Genomic DNA, 10,399 nt, shown 5'->3' on the forward strand with positions numbered 1-10,399 from the left:
CACTTTCTAGGAAAATGAGTCAAGTATACAATAAATAAATCACCCCATCTTCTTGAGGAGCCTGAGGGAGGGAGTTGAGCCTCCTTCAGAGGCTAGGCTACACTAGCCTTGATCCTCACCTGGAAGGTGAGTACAGAATGCTGTCTCTTCTGCACTTCGCTATAGTCTGATTGGGCTCAAGAAGCTCTGTGCAAGACTCCTATGAATGTGATTTGTCTCTATTGGTGGATTTGTATGTAGTTAATACACCTGCCCTCAAAGTGTGCAAACTGACATTTTCCTTGTGGAATCTGGTTGAATGGAAATGGCACTGTCATTCATATTTCCTTCTTCGTATCTCTGAAATATCTTCACTACCAATGACCTTAATCAAACACCCAGGAGAAAATAAACCTTCATATACTCGGAATATGTGTTTAATAACATTTACTGAGCTTTAATTATATGTCAGACTCTGAATAGTTAATAAATTTTTTTTTTGTTTTTTTAATAGCATCTTTCAGATCTTTTTAAAAATCAATTAATTAATTTATTTATTCATTTTTGGCTGCCTTGGGTCTTCGTTGCTGCACGGGCTTTCTCTAGTTGCGGTGAGCAGGGGCTACTCTTCGCTGCGGTGCGCGGGCTTCTCACTACGGTGGCTTCTCTTGCTGCAGAGCACGGGCTCTAGGCGCGCGGGCTTCAGTAGTTGTAGCACGTGGGCTCAGTAGTTGTGGCTCTTGGGCTCAGTAGTTGTGGCACACGGGCTTAGTTGCTCCATGGCATGTGGGATCTTCCCGGACCAGGGCTCGAACCCGTGTCCCCTGTATCGGCAGGAGAATTCTTAACCACTGCGCCCCCAGGGAAGCCCCTGAATAGTTAGTAAATTACGGTTTACCCCAACCGGCCAACCAGGGAAACTCCCTGGACATAATTCTGACCCTCCTATGCCATACACTTTTTTCTTACAAAGTGTTCTGTGCAGACTGTTCCCTACCACGGCACTTAGCATTCTATTTTGCAAATTAAAATTGACTTAAAAGTTACCTCTCCACATAGACAAACTTGTCAAAAGCTAGAATCAGTTCTTTCAGGTCTGTTCTCTGCATTCTAATGAAGTGCCTGATGAACAGCAGATCTTCAATAAATGTTGGATGGATGGATGGATAAATAAATAAACAAGCACATAATCTACCAGACAAAGTATAGAGGACAACACCTAAATATATTTGGTGTGTTAAGTCCTAAAATAGGGTTATATAAAAGTTCTGTGAGGTAATTTTAGATGAGGGAAGGAGAAAATTTTCTTTGTTTTCAGAGTAACTCTCAAGAAGGGTGATATTTGGACAGGAACTTAAGAAACAAATAGATTTCACCTGTTGGAAAAAAGGACTGGAACAGCATGGCCAAAAGCACAAAATGGGGAAAATGCATGATTGATTTTAATTTTGACTTGTTTGCATTCTCTGGAGGAGGTGAAGGTGGGTGTCTAAAGATAAGAGGGGGGAGAGAAATTGGCAAAAGATTAAACTGAAAAAATAACAAAACCAGATTTAAGAAGACATTGGACTCCCTAATTAGGTTAGACCTTAGACCTTAACCTCTAAAACCAGAGCTTTTTCTTGAGAAAAGATACCTTACAAATGTTGGGGGTACATAAGGGTGCAGAGAAATGAAAAGCATGATCGAGTAGGGAAAAGATGCTGATGGCCTGAATTAAGATGACGAAAATAAGAATGATGGAGGGGAGATCGAAAGAAACATTTCTGGGAAAATAGACTGTCATTTTCATTTATGACAGATATTTGCTCGGTACAGTGTCAACAATAAACACGAAGACAAAAAGTTGTCAAAGACACAATGTCTAGCTTGTTCCATCAAAGTCTTTTACAACTAATTGGTTCAAAATTGTTCCAACTCTCCAGTTAAGAATCAGAAAACCAAATGACACATTAGAAATTATCTGGTTATGCGTTCACAATTGAAAGACGAAGGTCTTGAGGCCTGGAAGGTTCTAGAATTTGTCAAGATCCTACAGCTATATTAGCAGCAGAATTGATATCATGATCCCAGACTCCCAATTCAATACTCTACTCCCTTTACTGTGATTTGGTTCATAAGTTTTGAAAGGGAGGTTTAAACAATCACAGATACAGTTAGATCCAGAACCCAAAGAAATAGTATAACCTACTTTCTAAGGAAAACATCTTTCTACTGTGATTTTCATTCTTTTATTCAACAAATATTTAATGTGATGCTCTCATCTCACAACCAAAAAAGTCAGACACTCAGGCTGACAGTTTCAGGGCAATCATTAGTTCTTAGCTAGAAGATTCTAGTCAATCAGTCTTCAAGGATAGACATGTTCTGTGAGAGCAGTGGCTTTGAAAAGGTGTTCCAGGCCATTTAATGTGACAGGTGCATTTTTTGAGGATATTCTAAAAAAAAAAAAAAAGCAACCAGGTAGAAATTCTTGAACTTAAACTTTAGGAAAATTTAGCTAAAAGGGCTTTAGATTCACCTAAGTGAAAAGATTTCTCACACTATTTTTAATGTAAAAATGGTAAGAGAACAGAAATAAGCATGACAAAAAAAGCGATCAAACTGATATGCAGTAAACACGTAGAGAACTAAATACTTAGAAACTTACTGTGTATAAAAACACTGGCTGAAACCAGATTGCACTGGCTTGAGAGAGACAGCTGTCATAGTTTTCAGGGTTTTAGCAACCCATTGGTGTACAGAGCTCTTATTAAAATTAAGTGATATAAACTTATAATTTTAAAATGTTATTAAAAACAAATACTCAAAGCTCATCACTTTCTAATTATTTTTAGTATTTTATCTGTATCTATGCTATTGATGTTATTTATGTCTATTATGTCTAAGTCTGAATGGTGGAAATACTGTGTAATATTGTATATTTCTTCCCAACTCTTCATTCCATGATGTGATATTGGATGCTTGAAACTGGCCAAAATCAGTGTATTTACAATCCCCAGATCAGTAAATGCTGCACATCAGGCCGTGATTCATGGTTTTGTTGACTGTCTAGACCTACACTGTCCAATAAAGTAGCTACTAGCAGCATGTGGGTTTTTTTTAATTAATTAAAATTAAAAAGAATGAAAAGTTTAGTTCCTCAGTTGCAGTAGACACATTTCAAGACCTCAATAGTCAGTGTGGTTAAGTGGCTTCTGTATTAAACAGCACAGGTAAAGAACATCTTCGTTATCATTTTCATTATCACAGAAAGTTCTGTTGGTAAGTGCTGGTTTATTTCCAGAGTCAGAAAACTGTTCCTGGAAAGAGCCAGAGAGTAAACATCAATATTTTAGGCTTTGCAAACAATACAGCCTCTATCTCAACTCAATTCTGCTGTTGTAGCTTGAAAGCAGTCAGATAAGACATAAATAAATAGGTGTGCTGTGTCCCCAAAAAAACTTATTTACGAAAACAAGCTGTATTTGACCAAACAAGTTATTTGCCAATCCCTGGTATAAACTTAAGGAAATGATGGAGAAAATATTAATAATGCAATTCAACTGTAAAGTGGGATATGCCTATAGTTATTACAATATAAATAGCAAAAAAATTCGAGGAACACTGCTTCTAATATTCAAAACCTGTTATGCAAAGACGTTGGTAAGGTCAACGACTAAATAAAAAGCCTTCATTGTTTTGCTTTTGACTCATTAACATAAATGAAAATATCAATCAGCATTAAAGCACTATGTTCATTTGTCTATTGCAACTGTCATTCAGCTACAAATAAAAGAGTTTGGCAAAAATTCTGAAAGAATTCTGCGAAAATCAATTAGCTATATGGAATATAAAATAAAATATTGCATTATTATATGTGAACATGCAATACAACCTTTATCTCAGCAAAATCTGTAATAAACTTGTGTACATATATGTACACATTGTTTTATTCAGAGCACTGATTGTTAGACATTCATTAGCACACCACTAAAAAGTACTTAAATGTGTCTAAAAATGTGACACATGGTGCATTATGATTCTTGGTGTTTCTAAAGCCATCAATCTATCCATTGATTTGTCTTTATTTCTGTTTATCTTTCATAACCTTGAACATGTGCCACTCATCTCCAGCTGTAGGAAACATCAAAGATAGATGACCTCAGGTGCTATGCTCTGAATCCACCACCACTGTGTCTGGCCAAAGCCGCACTTTACCATATGTAAATTTTCTCTCAATAATTACTGTTTGATCTTGGCAAATGACTGCCTCCAGTTAATATTAAAATACGCCAGTAGTTTACCATTGGCCCATCAGACTGAAAGAAAATTAGGTGAATACATTTTTTATTTTAAATGGAAGATGCTTTTTGAACATATATTTGCAGTGAATATTAGGAGTTAATAGAAACTAGGCAAAATAATTCTTGTTTGCTTGGACAGCTTAGCTTATAACCTTAATTTTACCATGAGCTTATACCCTTAATTTTAAGGGTATAAGCTGAGCTTATACCCTTAATTTTACCATGTTCCTCTTAAATAATATGTTTTTGGCTTATTGTATCCCAAATAGAAATATTTTTTTGGTATAAGATACAGGCAAATGTTATCTGAGATAGATATTATAACTCTCTAAATGTAAAATTTCCTTAATATGGGCATTCCATTCCTGTGTGTGTGTGTGCCATATACATAACTATGTATCTAAATAAAATTTATCAAAGCTTTATAATGAGCACTGAAGAAGTGTACATAATAGACTGACACAGTGCAACAGACAAAGCTGAGACAAAATACAGCAAGGTTGAGACTTCTGGTTATGGAAAATATGCCTTAGACCATTTTGCTGTGAAAACATGACAAGATGTTGTTGCTATGAACGGGAGTCCCACATGAAGCAATTTGCCGAAAATATCTCAGAAGACTTGGGGCCCCTAAAACAAAGCTTTTTGTTCTGGGGATGACTGCCAACAACTTATCTTTAATCCACAATTTTAATCTTTTAGTGACACCAGGTTGAAGAGCACTTAATCATTTTTCACATGTTTTTAAAACTCTTAAGATCATGTACAATAATAAGTTAAAATCTAGCATTTACAAAATCTTGTTCAGTGCATGGCCAAATTTCCTTTGGCTATGCTTTTTGAGAGCAGTCGTAAAATTAAACCTTAGAGGATTTCTTCTGTGTTACTGTATTTTTAATCCTAGCCATCTTGCCAAAAGGAAAAAAAGAAGAGAAAAGAAAAATCTCTGAATATGTGTTTTATGAAATATGAAAATAATATGTTACATTGTGCTTTTCCAGAGGGAAAACTTATAAACTGGTTGATTTTACAGCCTAAAAAACTTTTTCTAAGGAGCACAACAGTTTAATAAAAAGTATGTCCTATTTTTTGTTTTTTTGCACGTTGTTTTTCCACACTCCCTTGTCCCTGTGCCACTGTGATTCCACAACTACATTATAGTTTTAGGTTTTTTAGAGATGAAAGAGGAATAAGAAAGCAATGGATCCAAATTCTCTTCTGGAGATGTTACTATTGAAAAAATTTTTTCTCAAAAGGAGAGTGTGGACAAAGTAATTAAGTAAATAAGCAAGTCAATCTTGAACATCTATTAAGCAGGTCGGTGAACATCTAATACTTACCACTTACATAAATTGTGCTGTTAAATGAATGTTAAACATTTTAAATTTATGGTTGATAAATTAATATTTTAAAAGATGGTTATATTTAGCTTTTCAGACCTTTGCATTGCATAATGCTTTATTTTTATGTTGAAACTTGAGGCAAGATCCTTAGGGATTAATTTGTAAGTGTTCTCGAGCTCTCTAATTGCCAGAGCATTTTAGTATCATGGCTTTTGGTATACAAATGGATTTCCCCCTCTAGTTCATGAAAACACAGTGAGATTTTGAGAAGTGTGCTGTTCAATCATATGCCATTTCCCCAGTTACAGGCATTTTACTAGTACAGAAGGGAACCAGGCAGATGTTATAACCAGTTCAAAAAAAATTCAGAGCTTCACAAATGTATATGGTGTGTAAAGGAATATTGAAATGACTTTCAAATGGAAGCAGAAATTGTGTTTCCGGGAAAGAGGAAGAAGTCAACTGAATCTTTACCAGATAGGACATAATTTACATATCTATCAGTTACTTACAATGTAAAAGAGAAGTGCAAAACAGCTCAAAGACCATGAATAGGATTGGAATTGGGCAGCCAGAAGGATGGGCGATAGTCAATGCATGAATTTCCACTGGCTGTTCAACAGTTGTGCTGGTGATATTTAGGGACCTAGCTTTGTGTACATAGTACACTCATTGAGGTGACAGATATGTAGACTTTAAATTTAATCAACGTGATTGATTCCTAACATCACATGTAGGTTCACTGGGGGAAAAAAAAGATAATCTCAGGTTATAAGAGAACTGAAATAGTATTTAAGGCTTAGCTTAAAATAGCATATGCATTGGCATGACTGTAAACTAGAATTATCTAATAGATATCATTAAAAGAGGTTTTTAGTCTATCAATTCACCACCGCTTTTCCCAAATCTTTATTGTCAAATTTACAGTGGTTCATAGCTGAGATTTTTTTGGTGGTGGGAATAGATGGAGTGTATTATGATTATATATAATGGGAAAAGTATTAATCTCTGAATACTGAAAAATCTTGGTGATTTTTTGTTTGGTTAAGGTATGGAGTTTAAAAATAAGGCTTCTGACGTTATCTGAAAGAGTATACGTATTGTCTTAACAGGACAATCCTAATTTTTCTGATGATTTTTGTGACAATTTTGAGTTGCCACTAGGTGGCACTGCTGCATCCTTAGTCAATGTAGCCGTTGATTTCTCTTCCACCCCGAAGGCCATGCAAGTTCTGTGAGGCCAGGCTCGATTTCTAGTCCCTTCTCTCGCTTCTGTTTGCTTGCTCATTAAGTTCCACTCAAAGCAACAATCAGATACAACTTGTTGCTTGTTCAGCCATGAAATGATATATTGATTCTGATAACTGTGCTTCTACTTAGTTACTTGAGGCCATAGCAATGTAACCTAAGCATTAGTCTTCCTCTCTTCCAGGGGCCAACTGGCTCGGTGTTGTGGGTATCTGTAAAGCAGTAGGTCATACCTATGTCCCTGCTAAGTCGCCCACCTGGCAGCTCTCCTCCCACGGCTTGCCGCTGCACTGCGGTCACGGAGATGCACAGGCATGGCTCCCTGATGGGATGCCCTCCTTCTCTGAACGCAGCAGCAGGAGGGTGAATGCTCAGCACCCTCAGTTCCTCTGATCTTTCTATCCCTTCACACTCCCCATCAGCAGCACCCAATGCTGAAAGGTAGAGCAAACTTTCTGAAGGGCTGGTGTAACACAGGAGCTGTCATGCAGGAGGAAAGCAACTTCAGACAACACGCTAAAGGTGCCTTTTCTCACCATCCAGAGGAAAATCACCCAAGATCTTAAGTTACAACCTTTGCAGGGTTAGGGTTTTGATTGATGGGCACACTAAAGTTCCTAACCTTGACACTCCTTCCTCAGTACTGACTACTTCCTAAAACCTGCATGAAAATTGAATACAAATTATTTCCTTGCAAGTCTTTGTCTATGTGTGTGAAAGTGGTACAGCTCTAATGCAGCCATTTTTTAATGGTGTCCAAGTGGTTTATAATAGCTAAGCATTTTTGAAACCAAGTATCAGATCAGTGCTTTTCAAGATTTTCACTTAAGGAAAAAAAAAGGAGCATGAACCAGAGGGTTCTGTGACTATAACATTTTTTGGAAGTTTCAAAGTATATTAGAAATTAATGAGAATTTCACATTCTATGCCATAAAAAGTCTCCATACTTTTAATTTACAAATATTTTTAATTTACGAAATACTTTTTTTTTTATAAATATTCTATAGTTTTTTTTTTTAATTTTTATTTATTTATTTATTTATGGCTGTGTTGGGTCTTCGTTTCTGTGCGAGGGTTTTCTCTAGTTGCGGCAAGCGGGGGCCACTCTTCATCGCGGTGCGCGGGCCTCTCAGTGTCGCGGCCTCTCTTGTTGCGGAGCACAGGCTCCAGACGCGCAGGCTCAGTAGTTATGGCTCACGGGCCCAGTTGCTCCGCGGCATGTGGGATCTTCCCAGACCAGGGCTCGAACCCGTGTGCCCTGCATTGGCAGGCGGATTCTCAGCCACTGTGCCACCAGGGAAGCCCCCACGAAATACGTTTTTAATAAAAATTTACTATTAACTAAAACTGAGGTTTCAGGAAGACGATTCTCGCTTTTTTCTGGGACCTTGAATGTACCCCTAAGGTGAAAAACCAGCCATCCTGGTTTGCCTGGAACTACAGTGTTTCCTGCGATGCAAAACTTTCAGTGCTAAAACCAGAGCAGTTCTGGGCAAATGGGGATGGTTGCTTACCTTATATGGGACTTTGAGAAGCACAGACAGGACGGGGGTATACATCGTTTAGGAAGAGGGATCCTAAAAATTCTGCCTAGCATCCCTTCCCTCTTACGATAGCAATTACATCCTGCTTTTTTGGTATGTGATTTCTGCCCTCTCCCCCGCCTCAGCGTGGGCACATGAGTTCAGCTGTCAACCTAGAGTGCCCTGACCTCTCCCCACCATGCTTGGACCCAGTCCTTGTTAATAAGAGCACTTCGCTTCCTGCCCACAGTGGTTGGTGCAAGCAGGGTCAGGGGACCCAAACAAGACTTGAGGTGGGTACTTGGAGACGGTGAGAGAAAGGCTTTCTTCTGATAGGGTTGTTAAATTCGGAGGATAGAGAAGGAGCTATCTTGAGTCACATGAAAAGAAAAAAAAAAAAGAATCATTGCATGAAGAGTGGAGGCAAGAGGATTTACCCAGAGCCAAGAAACCCAAGACTTGATTTATTTATTTGAGCTCCTGCCTCAAGTCATGCCTAAAGCTGGACCCATTTATAGGCTTTAAACCCTATAAGCCAATACATTACTTTTTAGCTTAAGCTAGTATAATTGGATGTATATAATTAGCAATGGAAGGAATCCTAAGACACATGCTGAATTTATTTTTCCTCAGTTTACAGAAGCAAAATTAAATATAGCCTCTTGAAGATTCAGGCTTCATAGCACATGATTCCTCTGTGCATTAAGGCCGTATTCCTCCAAGGAGACGGTGAAGGGTAGGAGGGGCGGGGTGAGGGAGATGGGAAAGTAACCCTTAGCTGAGACTCCAGGGGGCAAGCCGTGTGCAATGTACATTAATGAGGGCTTGGAAATCTCCAGGTCTGGTTCAGCAGGGGATGGCACCAGGTGTGTCAAAGTAAAGTAGCAGGTGTGCCAAATGTGGGTGCAAAGTGGTTACAAGGAAAAGCAGCATGGGAGATTTGCTACACAGAGCAGGGCCCTAACTGATTGAGTACGGTGCTGTCTAAGTCCTCAGGGGAGACTGAGAGGTGGACCAGGAAAGGAATCAGTCCTACAGCCTAGGACCGACATCATGAGGAACCAGGCTCAGAAACTCTTTGGATAAGCCCAGAGATCAGAAGAGATTGGTCTGAGGAAGCGAAGGTAGGACCGTGAGAGCCTCTTTTTCTTGAGGGAGGATTGGTTTGGGATTTGAATGGGGAAAAAACCCAAGGAGGGGACCAGCACCTGCAACCCTAAGACGCTGGAGAAGGCAAAGACCTAGAAGTGCAAAACATGGAAAAGAGGGCAGTTTTAATTATAGCTTCCTAAACTATAGTTCCCAGAAAAATGTTATCTTTACAATTGAATTCGAATTCTAGTGATTTTTCATAAAAATAACTTTTTGTCTATATGCTCATTCCCCATGTTGAAAATCCACTCTCCATTTGGACATGTATGTTTACTGGAAATTTACAATTCCACCTGTGAATTCATTTCTATAAGCCTTGAACCCACAACTGAAGAGCTGCCTCTCTATCCCTCTTCCCCTGTGCTTTCCTTAACTTGAAAAGAAAAAAGCTCAGTTCACAGAGCCGTGAAACATGAAAAGAAACAAGCTCAATTACTGTTGTGAACAAGCAAGCACAGCAACATAAACAAGCTATTCCAAACGTTTTCACTGCCTGAGATTTAAATGCCGCTCCTCTGAGGTTGGGTTTCCATGTATGTAATAGGACTGTCAAGTCAAAAATGTTATCGCTTCGTAGATGTTTTAATGAAATAAAAGGGCATCTAAGAATAACCTGAAGCATTAAATGCTTTCATTCTATCTCCCTGGTTTTTAACAAAACAAAAATGCAGGTCTAATTTATTTCGTATCATTAAAAGGATTAAAAATTCTCCACTGACCGTCTGCTCCCAGGTATATTAGTGCACACTTAGCATCCTTGCTGTATTCACCTCAGGGTGTCCTCCTTTTCCCTTTTCTTTCCCTCTCCCCACCCCTATCCTGAGAACCTTACTGTTGTAGAAGGAAAAATGAATATATTGTTGCCCCT

Source organism: Eschrichtius robustus, chromosome 21 (genome assembly GCF_028021215.1).
Source record: "Eschrichtius robustus isolate mEscRob2 chromosome 21, mEscRob2.pri, whole genome shotgun sequence".
NCBI classification, from domain to species: Eukaryota; Metazoa; Chordata; class Mammalia; order Artiodactyla; family Eschrichtiidae; genus Eschrichtius; species Eschrichtius robustus.